This window comes from Armigeres subalbatus, chromosome 2 (genome assembly GCF_024139115.2).
Source record: "Armigeres subalbatus isolate Guangzhou_Male chromosome 2, GZ_Asu_2, whole genome shotgun sequence".
Lineage (NCBI taxonomy): Eukaryota > Metazoa > Arthropoda > Insecta > Diptera > Culicidae > Armigeres > Armigeres subalbatus.
Window position 1 is genome coordinate 185,882,843 of NC_085140.1, and position 18,390 is coordinate 185,901,232.

Genomic DNA, 18,390 nt, shown 5'->3' on the forward strand with positions numbered 1-18,390 from the left:
ATTTTTAATTCAAATTACCATAAGAGTAATCGCCGAATGTTAATCAGCCGAAACACGAAAGACCATCACCTTGCCGTAACCCGTAGAGGGTTACGGCAAGGTGATGGTCTTTCGTGTCTGCTATTCAACATCGCTTTGGAGGGAGTAATACGAAGGGCAGGGATTGACACGAGTGGTACGATTTTCACGAAGTCCGTCCAGTTATTTGGTGTCGCCGACGACATTGATATCATGGCACGTAACTTTGAGAGGATGGAGGAAGCCTACATCAGACTGAAAAGCGAAGCTAAACGGATTGGACTAGTCATCAACACGTCGAAGACGAAGTACATGATAGGAAGAGGCTCAAGAGAGGTCAATGTGAGTCACCCACCACGAGTTTCTATCGGTGGTGACGAAATCGAGGTGGTTGAAGAATTCGTGTACTTGGGCTCACTGGTGACCGCCGATAACGATACCAGCAGAGAAATTCGGAGACGCATAGTGGCTGGAAATCGTACGTACTTTGGACTCCGCAAGACGCTTCGATCGAATAGAGTTCGCCGTCGTACCAAACTGACTATCTACAAAACGCTTATAAGACCGGTAGTTCTCTACGGACACGAGACCTGGACGATGCTCGTGGAGGACCAACGCGCACTGGGAGTTTTCGAAAGGAAAGTGTTGCGTACCATCTATGGTGGGGTGCAGATGGCGGACGGTACGTGGAGGAGGCGAATGAACCACGAGTTGCATCAGCTGTTGGGAGAACCATCCATCGTTCACACTGCGAAAATCGGAAGACTGCGGTGGGCCGGGCACGTAGCCAGAATGTCATACAGTAATCCGGTGAAAATGATTCTCGACAACGATCCGACGGGAACAAGAAGGCGATGTGCACAGCGGGCAAGGTGGATCGATCAGGTGGAGGACGACTTGCGGACCCTCCGCAGACTGCGTGGTTGGCGAAGTGCAGCCATGAACCGAGCTGAATGGAGAAGTCTTTTATGTGCAGCACAGGCCACTCCGGCCTTAGTCTGATGATAAATAAATAAAATAATCAGCCGAAATTCTTGTCTATTGTTGAACACCCATAAATGATGCACTAATTGCAAAAGAACATCACAAGAACTTATGATATGTATAACGCGACAAATTTCAAACGTAAACCATGATATATACATGATCGCTGTAGTACAATAGGATGGAGACAGAGCCCTACAATCAGAAATTTGTTTACATATCCGGTCTGATAACTCCAGATTGCTACATTATACCGTGAATGAATTGAAGTTCATTGGTACTATACTACGGAGGCAACTTCAGAATCATTTTCAAAAAATTTTTTTTTATTTGCAGCAACTAGTCCATATTGGCACAGCATACAACATGGCTGGTCTAAAAATTTGTTTGTAAATCAAAAGTTTGTTCTTAAGACAAAGTTTTGATTTTCTGTTTATAAGTGGATATAGACTTAATATATTTATTACATTTGGCTTGAAGGCCTTCAATGTGATTTTTAAAAGGTAATTTTTGATCTAGTAGAATTCCTAAATATTTCGCTTCGCTAGACCAATTAATTGGAACCCCATTCACAGTGACAATATGTCTGCTAGAAGGTTTCAAATAAGAAGCTCTCGGCTTATGTGGAAAAATTATAAGCCGAATTTTGGAAGCATTCGGGGAAATTTTCCATTTTTGCAAGAAAGAGGAGAAAATATCAAAACTTTTTTGCAATCTACTACAAATGACACGAAGGCTTCGCCTATTGGCTAAAAGGCCCGTGTCATCTGCAAACAAGGATTTTTGACACCCTAGTGGTAAATCAGGTAAGTCAGAAGTGAAAATGTAATACAATATGGGCCACAGTATGCTGCCTTGGGGAACACCAGCTCTTACAGGTAATCAATCAGATTTAGAATTCTGATAGTTTACCTGCAGTGAGCGATCTGATAAATAATTTTGGATCAGTTTAATAACGTACAAAGGAAAATTAAAATTCATCAATTTTACAATCAAACCTTCATGCCAAATACTGTCAACTGCTTTCTCTATATCAAGAAGAGCAACTCCAGTCGAATATCCTTCAGATTTGTTGAGTCGAATTAAATTCGTAACTCTTAATAACTGATGAGTATTTGAATGCCCATGGCGAAAACCAAATTGCTCATCAGCAAAAATAGAATTGTCATGAATATAAACCATCATTCTATTTAAAATAATCTTTTCAGACAGTTTGCTTATTGAAGAAAGCGAACTGATTGGGCGATAACTAAGCCTCAGCTGGATTTTTGTCCGGCTTTAAAATTGGAACAACTTTGGCGTTTTTCCATTTATCTGGGAAGTATGCCGATTGAAAATATTTGTTAAATAAAGTAGCCAAAAAGGATAAAGAGCTCTCAGGAAGTTTTTTGATAAATATGTAGAAAATACCATCATCAACCTAGGTTTTCATATTTTTAATTTTTTTAGTAATAGATCTCGGACTTAATAACTTAAATGCGGCTGTTTCAGCCACATTGAGAGTTGACGTAAAGTCAATGTCAACTTCTCTCCCCGAACAGCCAAGATAGCTGTGTGGTGTCGGCAGCCAGTTATCTGGCTAAGAATAACGCTACGGATTGCCTGTTCCGGTGGTAGAAGTCCACCATACAGGTTTATCACAATAGTCCTAAAATCTGGACGCAGTGATCTTCACCCGACAAACGAGGAAAAAAAATACAGGTGACCCCAAATTCTTGGTGTGATGCGGCTTTATGCTTACCGTGCCTACGAATGAATGGTTAGGGGCGTCTAACCACCAACTAACCGCTAACGGAGCCTGTGAAGCACCAGGGCACCCTTCACAGTATCTAGCCCTTACTGCGTTAACCGGAGCTATGGCGTAGTTGACTTTTTGCTTCTCCGAAATAATCGGCTTCTCTTATTCAATCTCAACTTGAGGTTAAATAAAAGTGGGATTATGAGCATGTTTTTATTTAGTTTTTCAACAAATTGTCACCTATATGGATTCGCTTTATGCGTTATACACATTGTACTCTGTGCTTCGTCTTTGACTTTCTTGATAAGATACCAATTTGGTTTCATCGTTGCTGTTCATATTAATGCTGAAGTTGTGGAGTGCATTATCTTAATTTGCAATGGCTTCAGTTAAGATAGCTCAAATCAATCTTCAGCATAAAAGAACAGCAACGATTAATCTTTGTAGACTCATGCAAAATGGCAAATCCCAAGTGGCTTTGGTGCAGGAACCCTATTTTCGCAAGGGTAGCTTCTACCTAGGTAACCTAGTGAACCCGGTTTTTGCTGCTTTCAGTGAAGAAATGGCAAACTCTCGATCAATGCCGCGTGCATGTGTGCTTGTTAACAATGCTATTGTTGCTACACTTATCTCTGAACTAACAACCAGAGATGTATGTGCTGTCACAATTGATGCAACTGGCGGAACCCCCGTCAGGAAATACGTCTATTGTTCGGTTTATTTACCACATGATGAACCTACGGATGCTTTTAAACGAGTTGTCATATATTGCACTTCAAAAGGCCTTCCGCTAATTGTCGGCAGTGATGCTAATGCTCATCACATCATCTGGGGTAGCTCGGATATCAATCTGGGAGGCTCCAGCTTGATGGAATACTTAAGTAGTACCGAACTTAGTTTACTTAACATAGGCAATCGCCCAACCTTTATGGTATCTAATAGAGCAGAGGTGTTAGACATAACCCATTGCTACAATAGAATCAGTCACGAGTTGACGAATAGGCTATAGGCATGTGTCAGATGAGGAATCGATATCTGACCATCGCTACATCTACTTTGATCATTTGAATGTTACTTCGCAGACCTTGCGTTTTAGAAATCCTCGTTCAACAAACTGGGATCTTTACACAGAGTTGCTCTCTACCAAATTTCATGGATATCTATCTTCTATAGAAACTCCTACCGACTTGGATGATGCAGTTGATACTACAACGTTGCACATCGTGGAAGCTTTCGAAGAAGCTTGCCCTTTACGTTCTGTAAAAACCTCAAGAGGAACCCCTTGGTGGAATTCCGATTTAGCTAAGCTAAGGAAGCAGTGCAGAAGGAGTTGGAACAGACGCCATTCAGCAGGGACGGATTCTTTCAAGTTGGCTCGCATAGCTTACAAGAAGGCTCTACGATCTGCTGAACGATCCGGCTGGAAAAACCTTTGTGCAAATGTTTCCAATTTGAGTGAAGCCAGTCGATTGAATAAAATTCTTGCGAGATCCAAGGATTTTCAAGTTGGCGAAATTCGCAAGCCGAATGGCGACTACACTTCTTCTGATGAAGAATCGTTAGAGCACTTATTTGATACGCACTTCTCTGGATGTGTCGATATAATATCTTCGGATGATCCTGATGTCTTTTCATGTAGCTATGGGTCTTGGGCTCAAGCACGTAGAATCATAACTACTGAATCGATTCAATGGGCACTTAACAGTTTTGCTCCCTACAAATCTCCAGGGGAGGATGGGATTTATTCCGTTCTACTTCAGAGAGGTTTTGAACATATCAAACATGTTTTGAAAAAGCTTTTAGTATGCAGTTTTGCTACTGGGTATATTCCCATATCCTGGCGGGATGTCACTGTAAAGTTTATCCTAAAAGGAGGACGTGCTTCGTATGAAGAAGCGAAGAGTTTTAGACCCATCAGTCTGACCTCATTTCTTCTGAAATGCTTAGAACGTATTATCGATCATCACATTCGTGATGACTGTTTGGCAAACATGCCTCTTCATGTTAATCAACATGCTTACCAATCTGGAAAGTCCACCGGGACTCTTCTACACAAGGTTGTGTACGATATCGAGAAAACAATCGCTCAAAAGCAATCGTGCTTGGGTGCTTTCTTAGATATTGAAGGTGCTTTCGACAACGTGTCTTTCGATGCAATATTGGAAGCCGCACGTTGTCATGGGCTACCTAATATTATTACCAAATGGATTCACCAGATGCTTAAAAACCGACATCTCTACTCGACATTACGTCAAGCAGCGATTAGGAAATTAAGTGTCTGCGGATGCCCTCAAGGGGGAGTATTATCTCCACTTTTGTGGAATCTCGTTGCAGATACGCTATTGAGGTTACTCAATAATGGCGGTTTTCCTACCTATTGATTTGCCGACGACTATCTAACATTGATAGTGGGTTTGTGCATTACTACCTTATTCGACCTGATGCAAAATGCTCTTCAGGTAGTTGAAAGTTGGTGTCGCCAATATGGCCTTTCGGTCAATCCGAATAAAACATCTATTGTTCTTTTCACGGAAAAACGTAATCGTAATGGTATTCGTCCATTACATCTTTTTGGTTCTGAAATCAATGTAACTGATCAAGTAAAGTATGTGGGTCTAATTTTGGATTCAAAGCTTTCCTGGACTCCTAACATTGAGTTCAGAATCAAAAACGTGTATAACTTTCGGCCAATGCCGACGAACCTTTGGTAAAACTTGGGGTCTTAAACCCAAATATATCAAATGGATTTACACAACAGTTGTACGACCAATTTTGGCTTATGGATGTCTTGTGTGGTGGCAAAAGGGGGAAGTGAGGACAATTCAGTCTAAATAAGGCCATCTTCAAAGGATGTGCCTAATGGCAATGACTGGTGCGTTCTCTTCAACTCCCACGGCTGCTCTCGAAGTTCTCTTCGACGTGGCCCCACTACACATACATCTCAAACAAGAAGCATTTTCTTGTACTTACCGACTATGGGTTCTCGGTTTTATGGAAGAGAATCCTGTAAACCGCAGTTCTACACACACTTCGTTGTTACCGCTTATGGTTAATTGGGACAAAATTTTCCTTGCTCCAAGTGATCTCAAACAAGTTAATAGTTTTCCTTATAGGACATTTTTGACACAATTCCCCTCGCGGGATGAGTGGACATCTGGCTATTTGGAGAGAAGTATGTCTGGCAGCATTGTTTGTTACACTGACGGCTCCCTCCTCGAAGGTAGAGCAGGTGCAGGCGTCTATTCGCGTGAGCTGAGATTGGAACAGTCACACTCACTGGGTACACACTGCACTGTCTTTCAAGCGGAAATATTTACTATCATGTGTGGAGTGCAATCTGCACTGCAGCAACGCATTATGGGCAAAGTAATATACTTCTGTTCAGATAGCCAAGCAGCTATTAAAGCTCTCGCCTCGGCCAACTCAAGGTCGAAGTTAGTAATCGCATGTCGAACTCATATTAAGGAACTGAATTCAGTAAATACTTTACACCTTATATGGGTACCTGGCCATTCTTCCATAGCTGGAAACGAATTGGCTGATGAGTTAGCTCGTAATGGAGCATCGCATGACTTTATTGGTCCTGAGCCAGCTATTCCAATATCTAAGTGTTGGGTGAAGCTTTTGATCAACTCTTGGGCTGTCACTCAGCACAAATGGCATTGGAGTAGTCTGGATTCATGTCATCAAATAAAATTGTACATCCGGGAGCCATCTCCGGTAGTAGCAAGCTATTTAGCTAATCTGTCTAAACAGAATTGCAGTGTCTTAGTCAAGGCCTTGACAGGCCACTGCCGATTGAACTATCACATGGCAAATATTCAACGCGTTGAATCATCTGTTTGTGATAGTTGTGAATCCGATTATGGAACATCTTATCATCTAATATGTAACTGCCCAGTCTATGCACAATTGCGCTTCCAAATATTTGGTAAACATTTACTTAGTGAAATTGACTTCAGAAACCTGAACCTTCAGAGTATTTTGTTGTTCATAACCCGTTGTGGTAAGGAGCTATAAGCTCTTGTACGCTTATGCGTTGTATGCCCTCTTCAAGGGCCCTTTTCCAAACATTCCCTTTGTTCTCCCATCCGCATTCCTTTCCTTTTGTTCACTTCCTTTTCCGTCAGGTGTGTGATGAAAAAGGCTGTGAAGGCGATGGCACAAATCTCCCAAATTGAGGTGAACGTGCCCCTGGAGCCGACGTTCTGATACCTGATACCTGATGTAGAAAATACCATCATCAACCTAGGTTTTCATATTTTTAATTATTTTAGTAATGGATCTCGGACTTAATTTCACATTGAGTAATTGCAATGCCTCTGGCTTCGACAATTAAATTTGTCAAAGATATGAGAGCATTATCAATATCACTTTTGGTATCCAGAAGAATATCAACATTAAAATTCCTATTGATATACGTTTTATATAAATCCCAATCAGCTCTATGATAAATAGAAATAGAGCTGATTGTATTATTGGTGGTTTCTTTTGAGATTCACAGGAACGTCACAGGAAGGTCATCAGAGTCAAAGTCAGCATGAGTAACCAATTGGCCACATAGCTGACTAGAATCAGTTAAAACTAAATCAATTGTAGAAGGATTTCGACCGGAAGAAAAACAAGTTGGTCCATTGGAATATATAATAGTACAGTATAATATACATTGGAATTATTTTGAACATTATTCCATGAACGGAGTTTGGCATTGAAGCAATTATAAAAAAAAATTGGATTTGTTAGAATTTGAAGTTCAGCTCATAACAATTCTTTTGCTGCCCATTGCACTGGAAAGGCAAGTAGGCAGCAATAAAAGCGAAATGTCCAAAATTTGATTGAACAGAAACTCTCAAGGTTTCGAGACCTTTGGTTTCAAATGAAGAATATAATTTATGTTTGATACGTCTATTAATGACAATGGCGACCCCGCCACAGGCGCTGTCACGATCATTTCGGTAAATAAATTAATTTGGATTTCTTTTGATGAAAAGTCTAGGTTTTAAATATGTTTCAGTTATGATGGCAATGTGCACATTATGAACTGATGGGAAGTTGAATAATTTATCTTCCTCACCCTTAAAAGAGTGGGCAACTTAAAATTAAAAAAAAAAATTAGGTCCATTAACACGAAGTCCAATAACAATTTTTGAGTAATTTTAATACCAACCGGAAAAGCTTCAGTTCTGGTATTTGCTTTGAATAGTGCATCAATCATGTGATGCAATTGTTCAGTTAGAAAATCAAAGTCGGAAGCAGGCATGCTACCTGAATCGTCAGAACGAACTTTATTTTCCGTTGAAGAATGGGTATGAAAATCATTCATCGTCGGTAAATTTTCAGAAACGAAATTTTGCCTGCCTGCAGCAACGCTAGCATTATGTTTGAAAAATTTGATTTCGACGAACTGTTCGTTACCCGGTGAGAGGTAGGAGCAAAATTTGTTCGTTGATTGTGGTGGCGTTTGTAATATGTTTACCTTGCGAATCTGGGATCCTATTAGAATATCCCGTCATCAATTTTGCACGAGAATTCAAAACTTTTTTGTGTGAAAGGCATTCCCAGAAATTGGATTTATGATTGCCCCCACAATAGGCACATTTGAATTTATTGGAATCTTCTCTCACAGGACAGGCGTCCTTGGCGTCGATGCATTTAGCATCCATGTGGCAATGTTTAGTTCCGTGACCCCACTTTTGGCACTTACGGCACTGAGTGGGGTTTTGGAAATTTCTCCCAGGCCTGCGAAATGTTCCCATGTAACACGGACATGGGACGTAATACAGACCTTTTCCAAACTTTTCAAATTATTTAGTTCACTTTTGTTAAAGTGAACTAAACAAAGTTCTTGAGAATAACCCCTCTGGGAAGTGCCAGAACGAGATGTCTTTTTCATCTTAATTACTTGGACTGGTGAAAATCCAAGTAATTGAGAGATTTCAATTTTAATTTCATCCAGTAATTTATCATCGCTGGGGAGACCTTTCAAGACGACTTTGAACAATCGCTCAGCTTTTTCGTCTTAGGTGAAGAATTTGTACTGCTTCTCAGTTAAATACTGAAGAAGACTTTTGCGATCGTCAAAGGATCCCGGCAAAACGCGGCAGTCATCCTTCCTGGCTATTTGAAATGAAACCTTGATCCCCTGAAGGTTACTCAAAATTTCATTCCTAAAGCCAGAAAACACTCCAGTAAAATGCTAATAACTTTGCCTAATAAACTCTAATCTTATGCCTAATCTTCTCGCTGTTTTCAGCATAACATTCTGTATTTAATTCTACAAGATCTGAATTAGTATCATAGTTCTTCATCGTAAATTTTGCCGTCTAACTGAAAATAACTGTTTTTGGATGTTTTTGCATACATTTTTTCATATAAACTTCCAACGAGTTTAGCACCGCCCAAGCATTGATCGATTTTGCTGAAATATTGTCCAGAGCATCAGGGCATCAAATAGAACCGAATAAGAAGGCAACGGAAAACCAAATCGACCACGTTCTAATCGACGGTAAATTCTTCTCCGACATCACGAATGTACGCACTTACCGCAGTGCGAATATTCAATCCGACCACTACCTAGTTGCAGTATGTCTGCGCTCAAAACTCTCGACGGTGATCAACACTCGTCGGAGTCGTCCGCCGCGGCTAAAGATTTGGCGGCTACAAGACGGTAGACTAGCCCAAGACTACGCGCAGCAGCTGGAAATGGCACTCCCAACGGAAGAGCAGCTAGGCGCAGCATCTCTTGAAGATGGCTGGAGAGATATTCGATCCGCCATTGGAAGCACCGCAACCGCTGCATTAGGCACGGTGGCTCTGGATCAGAGAAACAACTGGTATGACGGCGAATGTGAGCAGTTAGTTGAGGAGAAGAATGCAGCATGGGCGAGATTGCTGCTACACCGCACGAGGGCAAACGAGGCACGATACAAACGGGCGCGGAACAGACAAAACTCGATTTTCCGGAGGAAAAAGCGCCAGCAGGAAGATCGAGACCGTGAAGAGACGGAGGAACTGTACCGCGCTAATAACGCACGAAAGTTCTATGAGAAGTTGAACCGTTCACGTAAGGGCCACGTGTCACAGCCCGATATGTGTAAGGACATAAACAGGAACCTTCTTACAAACGAGCGTGAGGTGATCCAAAGGTGGCGGCAGCACTACGAAGAGCACCTGAATGGCGATATGGCAGACAACGGTGGCGGTATGGTAATGAACCTAGGAGCACGCGCGCATGACATGCGACTTCCGGCTCCGAATCTCCAGGAAATCCAGGAGGAGATCGGCCGGCTGAAAAACAACAAAGCCCCTGGAGTTGTCCAACTACCAGGAGAGCTGTTTAAACACGGTGGTGAGGCACTAGCTAGAGCGCTGCACTGGGGGATTACCAAGGTTTGGGAGGATGAGGTTCTGCCGCAGGAGTGGATGGAAGGTGTCACTGGTGACCGCCGATAACGATACCAGCAGAGAAATTCGGAGGCGCATAGTGGCTGGAAATCGTACGTACTTTGGACTCCGTAAGACGCTCCGATCGAATAGAGTTCGCCGCCGTACCAAACTGACTATCTACAAAACGCTTATAACACCGGTAGTTCTCTACGGACACGAGACCTGGACGATGCTCGTGGAGGACCAACGCGCACTGGGAGTTTTTGAAAGGAAAGTGTTGCGAACCATCTATAGTGGGGTGCGGATGGCGGACGGTACGTGGAGGAGGCGAATGAACCACGAGTTGCATCAGCTGTTGGGAGAACCATCCATCGTTCACACCGCGAAAATAGGAAGACTGCGGTGGGCCGGGCACGTAGCCAGAATGTCGGACAGTAATCCGGTGAAAATGGTTCTCGACAACGATCCGACGGGAACAAGAAGGCGAGGTGCACAGCGGGCAAGGTGGATCGATCAGGTGGAGGACGATTTGCGGACCCTCCGCAGACCGCGTGGTTGGCGAAGTGCAGCCATGGACCGAGCTGAATGGAGAAGACTTTTATGTGCAGCACAGGCCACTCCGGCCTTAGTCTGATAATAAATAAATAAAGAAGGCAACCCATTAGAAAAATTGAAAAAAGTTTTTTCCATACTAATTTGAGCCACCCTCAGTAGTCAGTCAAAGCTAACCAAAGCTGCAAAAAGCACTCCGGCCTAAGCCTGAGGAAATAATGGAGTTTTCGGCTGAAATATATGGAAACGAATGACAAAACGGTGTAATTGGATAAAAAAAAACAAGCGACGATATTTGAATTTTAACCGCCTTGATCCCCATAGTGCATCGATTCGTCTGAGCATCAGCAGAGGTACGAGAGAGTGAACTGAGTAAAACACGCGCGGCGCGGCGAGTCACTTCACATGAAACGCGTGCTCCAGTGCGAAAGGGGGCTTTATTACCCATACGTCTACTTATACTGGGTCTGGAGTTTGAATTGAATGAGTAGGTATGATGCCAACCGAAACGATGACGAGTCCGCGCACAAGTCCGGTGTGCAGCGACGACGGGCGATTGTGTGATGATTCCAAACTCAACCAACGCCGGATAGACGAACGGGTAGAAGGTTTCCTGCTAATTCATGTTCAATTCACCTGCTCCCGTTTTTAGTGGCTCGTTCATTTGAAAATTGAGTGTTTTCTGTATACACTGGAGTCGGTTTTTACGCGGGGGATACGTTCCGCGTAAATCCCAAAATCCGCGTAAAAAAGTCGCGTAAAAAGCGACCCACGTAAAAAAACGCGTAAAAAGAGACCCCAGTGTACGTTGTTGGCTGCTCATAGTCACCTCGAAAGGGGGTTCAATGCAAAGAAGCGATACTCAAACCCAAACATGCTCAGAAATACAAATGCATGAGTGCACAATGGTGGATGCTTTTGTTATTGTTCATTTTCGTTTGAACTCCGAGCTAGGTGGAACTTTCTAATTAGAAGAATTATTGGTCGAAAACGTTTGTATGTTTGTTTGGTTGTATGTTTATATTAATTTGTATTTATCATCTACACATGAATTTTCTTTAAGCAAAAGAGGAATGCATACATGTAAGACTGAATGTGGTATAGATTTCATTCACTTACCACAGGTGTACTTACAAACAAACAACCACGTTTATCTAATTAAACTCCCATATTTCCGTGAACTACATACACATTCTTACCTCTAATCGGCACGTCAGGCAAACATGCATGCATCGTTCGATGCATAATTCTACTAACCAGTCTAATACAAACGTGCAAAATGCTTCCAGCTTTGCTAGACGCATCGACGGGCGGTCGGTGCCTATTCCTATTCATTTGCTTGAACCAGCATATGGACAAGGCACCGATGGTATCATCAGGGTGTTCGGTGGCGGCAATGAGCAAACCATGCGTGTATGTTTAAGCTGCTGACTAATGAAACAAATTCGAAACACAGGTTGAACGTACCGATTCTAGACGAGGGGAGCCAGCGCAGCGTTCACTTAAAAAGCAGATGGACTTCTCTGTAAATAGGGCCGGTAAAATCATTCGAAGGGAGGCAAACCGGAAGAAAACGAGTGTATGCAAATTACATTCGAAACAAAGCGGGCGATGGACATTCTGAATAAATTAAATAAATGATTTTGCATTCAACATGACCTAGTTTGGCATTTATTTAGTGCAATTCAAGATATAAAAGTATGAGTATGGAAACTTGTTATTGTAATGTATTTTTGCCTTTATTTCCTCCGTAGTTGAAATCATATTTTTTAAACGAATGCTGTCACATGTACATTAAGGTGTCCCAAAATTGGACAAAGTCTGGAATGTTGGGGGCCCAACCTTCAAATGAAAGCTTACAAACTTAATTTTTTTCGCCAAGGCCGGCAAAACAAATTTCCGAGAATCCAACAGCTGAGATCTCGGTAGAAATCTCGGTGAAAGTTGAAATTGCCGACTGGCCGTAAATCATATAAAAACACTCATTTGTCAAAAATTGCCGTACTGCTCGGTAATACATTACCGAATTGATCGGCAAAGTGCAATGCCGAAATTCAGCATTATTATTATTATTATTGTTTGTTTCATGTTTCAAAATATAAAATCAAATCAAAATATGAAATAGAAAATTTATTTTCGGTGCTTCTTCTTTTATTGCTAAATAAGTTCAAAATGCAAACACGTGTAGGTGTAAGTACCAACATGACTCTTCATCAAAAACTCTCTGCAAAACACACCGTTGCCACCAACATGTGACCGTGCATTACTTCGCGATGTAACATTGGGATTCAGAAATTGTTGTATCTCTGGTTTCTTGGTGGTACCCTGTACAATGTTCAGCATGTCAAGTTTGGCTCCTTAGCACAGAAGGCAATTGTCGTCAATCAGCACGCCTTTGCTGTGATTACATATATCCGATATATCCGGATATAACTGTGTGTTTGATCTTTAGCTGAAGCGAATCCACTGAAATTGAATAATACAAAAGTATGCTTAAAGTCCATCAAAACTAAAATGGAAATGGAGATTCAATTAAATGCTTACCGGAAAATTTTCAACGATGATTTTTTTTCTTTCTTCCCACGTGTGAACGATAGAGCAATACAGCGCGATAAAAATATTTATTTTTTGACAGATTGGTTTGCCGAAATTTGATTCATTTCTGAATTGCCAAAAACTGTGGCAAAGTTGATTGCCGAATTTCAGTAGCATAATGAAATGTCTTGTTTGTTAACGAGATGTCAGCTAAAATAAGCTTTAACGGTCATGTTCGTCAATTTGATTTACCAAGCAAAAAATTGTCGTTTAAGTAGGGTATAACAAAAAAAAGTTCTACGACAACTCTGGCATTTTATGAAAAAAGTTATTTTTTTTCTAGGTAACATCGAAAAAAAACGGTACATCGGAAAAAAATCGATGAAACCCACACATTTTTTTCACAACTTAGGACCTTCAATAGGCGAATTTGAGTAAAGCTTATCAATCATTTCGACATCCGGTGATCGTCACAAGAACCACGAAAAAAGTGTCGTTGGCCAAAAAAGTGCATTGGCAGCATACGGAGGGAGTACGATTTTCGCGTTTTCTGGTTAATCCAACCATTTATGAAAGCTGAAATAGTCGCAAATTGAGGGAAATTTTGTTTTGTTTGGGATGAACTTCCATCCGGTGGGTGCTCGCGTATGATTTTTCAGATTAAATAGCACATCTCTTGCAGTGCCTCCACCGCACTATTTTGGTTATGAATTCCCGGATTTTTAATTCGCGGCTTATTTGGGTGGAATTCGTCTTCAACAGCTGCTTAAAGACTGTAAGAAGCCATTGCCAGTGGAAAACATGTGACCATATACCAAAAAGTGAAGTAAATTTTATGGAGATACTTGATTTTGAATGTTAATAATCACTTCTGTCGACTTTTCTCCCAAACTCTAGCAGCGCACTCTACCACTGGATCCTTCTCGAATTCGCCTATTTACGATAGAACATTGATACGGCATGTTTTAGGTCTATATATTTTTCACTGATATTTTAAAAGCCCTGAAATCATGATTTTTTCTGTATATTTTTCTATTAATGCATCCAAAATGGGTATCCATAATTAACGAGCCTGGAAAAAGTGCAGCCTCTTTATCCATAATAATGCCTTTGAAATTAAATACACATAGAAAAATGTGAAATTTTATAACGAACTTTTTGATAAAAATAGCAACCTTCTATCTCTATTTGTTTAAAAGTTATTCACGATCTGCTGCAGATTGGACAAACACTTTTTGCAACTATGGATTATAATACCTGGTATAACAGTTCATATTTAAGTCAAGAAACGCCTACTTTTCCATACCAACGAAATAAGGGCTTTAATTACCATACCTCCACAAAGTGAGACCAGGGACTTGGGTCGTGACGTGGGAAGAGCCCCGCGATGATCCTCTCCAGCATCTCTGGAGACCGCCCCGTGGATTCGCGTTGGCACTTTTACACAGGCCCTCGAAGCAGGCTTTTTTGCTTGATCTAATCTCAGTCTTCAGAGCCTTCGTTCAACACGCTCCTCTTCTGTGGGTGCTCGCTGCATCCGCCTCCGTGCCCGTAGGCAGGCGCGGCGCTGGTTCGCAATTGCTTGAGTCCACAGTAAGCCGGTGGCCTCCCATTTCTAGGGTGGACTTTCCTAGGCATGGTGGCATCGCATGCACGCGATAGCACTGTTACCAGCTGCTCGCCGCTCAGATCGAAAGTATTGTGCTCGCGGCGGAGCGCTTCCTTAAACACCTCGTCGTCGAAGTACGATGTCTTCCACATACAAGGCCTAGGCCTCGCCCCTTCTTCCGTCCGCTGAATGCTGGTCATATAGTCGATACTGTAGCGAACCGCCAGGTGGTCGCTGTGAGTGTAGCCATCATCTACCCTCCAGTTCGAACTACTCGTTTCGCCAGGGCTCCAGAACGTAACGTCGATGATCGACTCGGCCCCGTTCCAGCTGTAGGTACTTTTGGTACCGACATTGGCCAAGTCCACATCCAACATGGCCAGTGATTCCAGCAGGATCTGCCCCCGTTGATTCGTGGAACGGCTTCCCCACGGCCCAAGCGTTGAAGTCCCCCGCTATCACCACCGGCCTACGCCCCGTCAAGTTAGCCGTCAAACAATCCAGCATACGACCGAACTGCTCGATCGATCATCGAGTAGCGCATAGCAGCTGCAGAAGAAGACCCCGTTGACTTTGGCAATGACGAAGCCCTCGTGTGTCGAAGACACGAACTCTTGGACTGGGTAATTCCCCGTTGTCCATATCGCCGCCATTTTAGACCCATCGGTGACCCAATCACCGTTCCTGGCAGGTAACCGGTAAGGATCTGCTATGATGGCGATATCCGTCCCCCATTCAGCAACTGTCTGACACAGCATTTGCTGCGCTGCATCACAGTGGTTTAGGTTTAGCTTTTAGGCGGCGCCCTTTTGTGAGCTCAGCTCGACGATCATCTCGCCCGTCCGGGTACGTCTTATTCGACGTAAGTCGGCGAGCTCACCGAGCTTGACGTCACAAAACTTTGTGGTGGAATTCAACTGTTTCTTTTTACTAACTAATGTTTTTTGCTGTATAGCGATGTTATATGTTAATGTTATTTATATCTGTGGAAATAATCGGATCGTTTATTGTTTGCCAAATCTGATTAAAATTGATCATTATTAATTATCTTAAAGATAAATCGTCTAGCTCAAACCTTTGTAGGGGTATGTGGCGGGACTCCCCCGGTTTTGGTGGTACCTGGCCGGGGTTCAGCTTCCCAGCCCCACCACCCTTGTTCGGGATAGTAACCCTCCGCGTTTTGGAGCGGCTCCTATGCAGCTAATCCCCTGGAGATTGTCTCCCCCGTTTTGTGTCTACTCCGTTGGAGCAGTCACCCCCGACGTGCCCGCGAATACTTGAGCCTCAGTCTGGGTAGACTTTGGCACCACCGTCTTCGCGGGCACGCTCTCGGTCGATGATGGCGTCCAACTGTTCGCCGCGGGCACGCCCTCACAAGCCATGGGCCGTCCATAACCTCTACCGGCGTAGCCGGGGAGGTGGTTAAGTGATCCACGCTGACGCTGCGCACCGAGCTGGCGACTATTGCCTCTGGCCTCCTAGGCGGATACCTTAACAACCCACCTTTAGCGAAGGGGTTGTCGCCTACACTACTACCACTAATTGAAGAGTTGACTTGGTTTTCCACTTTGATCCCACGAGTTGCTCGGGAAAAGAGGTCCACCACGCCAGAGCCCAGCATAACGCGGTAAGGGGCAATTACTGTGGAGGGTGCCCAGGTACCCCACAGGCTCCGTTAAAAGTCTGGCTTATTATTTCACCCCCTCGGCACGGGTCGCTTAACGCCTTGGGATTAGGGTTAGGGACGATGATTCTTGCCCCCTGCATCGCCTCCTTCTTACTCTAGCTCAGCGGTTCTCAACCTGGGGTACATGTACCCCTGGGGGTACCTTCGCTGGTCTTAGGGGGTACCTTGGACAAAAATCTATAATGGCGGACGTATTACAATTTCAATCGGAGCTTATTGATAAAGTTTTGATAATTGTGTATTTTTTTATTTCAAAACTTTGTCTTGTACATAATATGCATGGCGATAAGTAGATTAAAGCCAACAGCGTATGAAGGGCTGCGGAACAAAAGATTAAACGGACAAAACGTCGAATGATCAAATTTAAAAAATCTTCAAAGCAAGATCAGATAGGATCTATACAAAATGTTGAATAATATGTTAGAAACATGCTTTTGAATTAAAATCTAGAATCTAAAGGTTAGGAAGCCTCCGTTTCAAAAGCATGAAGATTTTTTCAGAAATGCTCGGTTGTTTCGTTGTTCTTCAGAGTAACTCGAATGCCTCTGTTCAGTTCATTCCCAATCGAACTGGAAGTTTAGCCGCAGCGTCTGATGAAGAAGATTTGCATCACACGAGGCTCCGCCCATCAAAATTATCCACACCGAAAGCCCACCAGTTCCAGCGTCACCGGCAGCTTTTCGTATACATATACGGAGGCACGACAGCAAGATGGCGTTCAGTTTTCGTTCGACGACCGGAGCGACAGCAGAAGCAGCAGTAAGCAAACCATCGAAGCATCGAGAACAGCGCAGTGAGACGAGCGCGAGCGAGATAGCTTGATCGCAAGCAGGCTGCTGATCGAGTACTGGCGCGACAGAGACGACGCGCAATGGTCTCCCGAGCCGTCGTGCGGGTGACAGCAGCAACATAAGAAGAAGAAGAAAAAGCTGCCTTCTGGTAGCACAGTGTATAATTAAGAGAGAGGAATGAATATAGCTGTTTAAGTCGAGTTCCCGTGTTTGCTTCCACCCACTGCCCTTCCAATCCAACGGAGTTAATTAAAATAATCAGCCTTTATCAAGGCTCAAAGAGTTACATTAAAGTAGTTTTCGGTTGCTGCTAGCCAGAGCGCTAGTCCAGCTCAACCCCTCTGTGGCTTCATGAGGCGAAGTCATCCCGGGGAACGCAAGGGTCCTGCTCCCACCCGCTCGGTTCCCGAGAGGAGCGCGAGCACCCACCGAGGCACACCAGCGCAGTACAGTCCGCTGCCATCCGTGCTGCTAGGGAAGGTTCGGAAGCCTCCTTACAAGAGGCCCGGAAGCCTTATTTTAAGAGAGTCAGAAGCCTTTTTTCTAAAAGCTCGGATCGATCCTTTCAAGAAGATCGGAAGCCTCCTTTCAAGAGGCTCGGAAGCCTCCTTTCAAGAGGCTCGGAAGTCTCCTTTCAAGAGGCCCGGAAGGCCCTTTCAAGAGGCACAGAAAGCTCCTTTCAAGAGGCTTGGAAGGCTCCTTTCAAGAGGCCTGGAAGCCTCCTTTTCAGAGGCTCGGAAGCATCCTTTCAAGAGGCTCGGAAGCCTACTTTCAAGAAGCTCGGAAACCTTCTTTTAAGAGGCTCGGAAGTCTCCTTTCAAGAGGCTCGAAAGCATCCTCTCAAGAGACTCGGAAGCCTCCTTTCAAGAGGCTCGGAAGCCTCCTTTCAAGAGGCTCGGAAGCCTCCTTTCAAGAGGCTCGGAAGCCTCCTTTCAAGAGGCTCGGAAGCCTCCTTTCAAGAGGCTCGGAAGCCTCCTTTCAAGATTCTCGGAAGCCTCCCTTCATAGTGCTCGGAACTATTTTTTCAAAAGGCTTGGAAGCCTCCTTTCAAGAGGCTCGGAAGCCTCCTTTCAAGAGGCTCGGAAGCCTC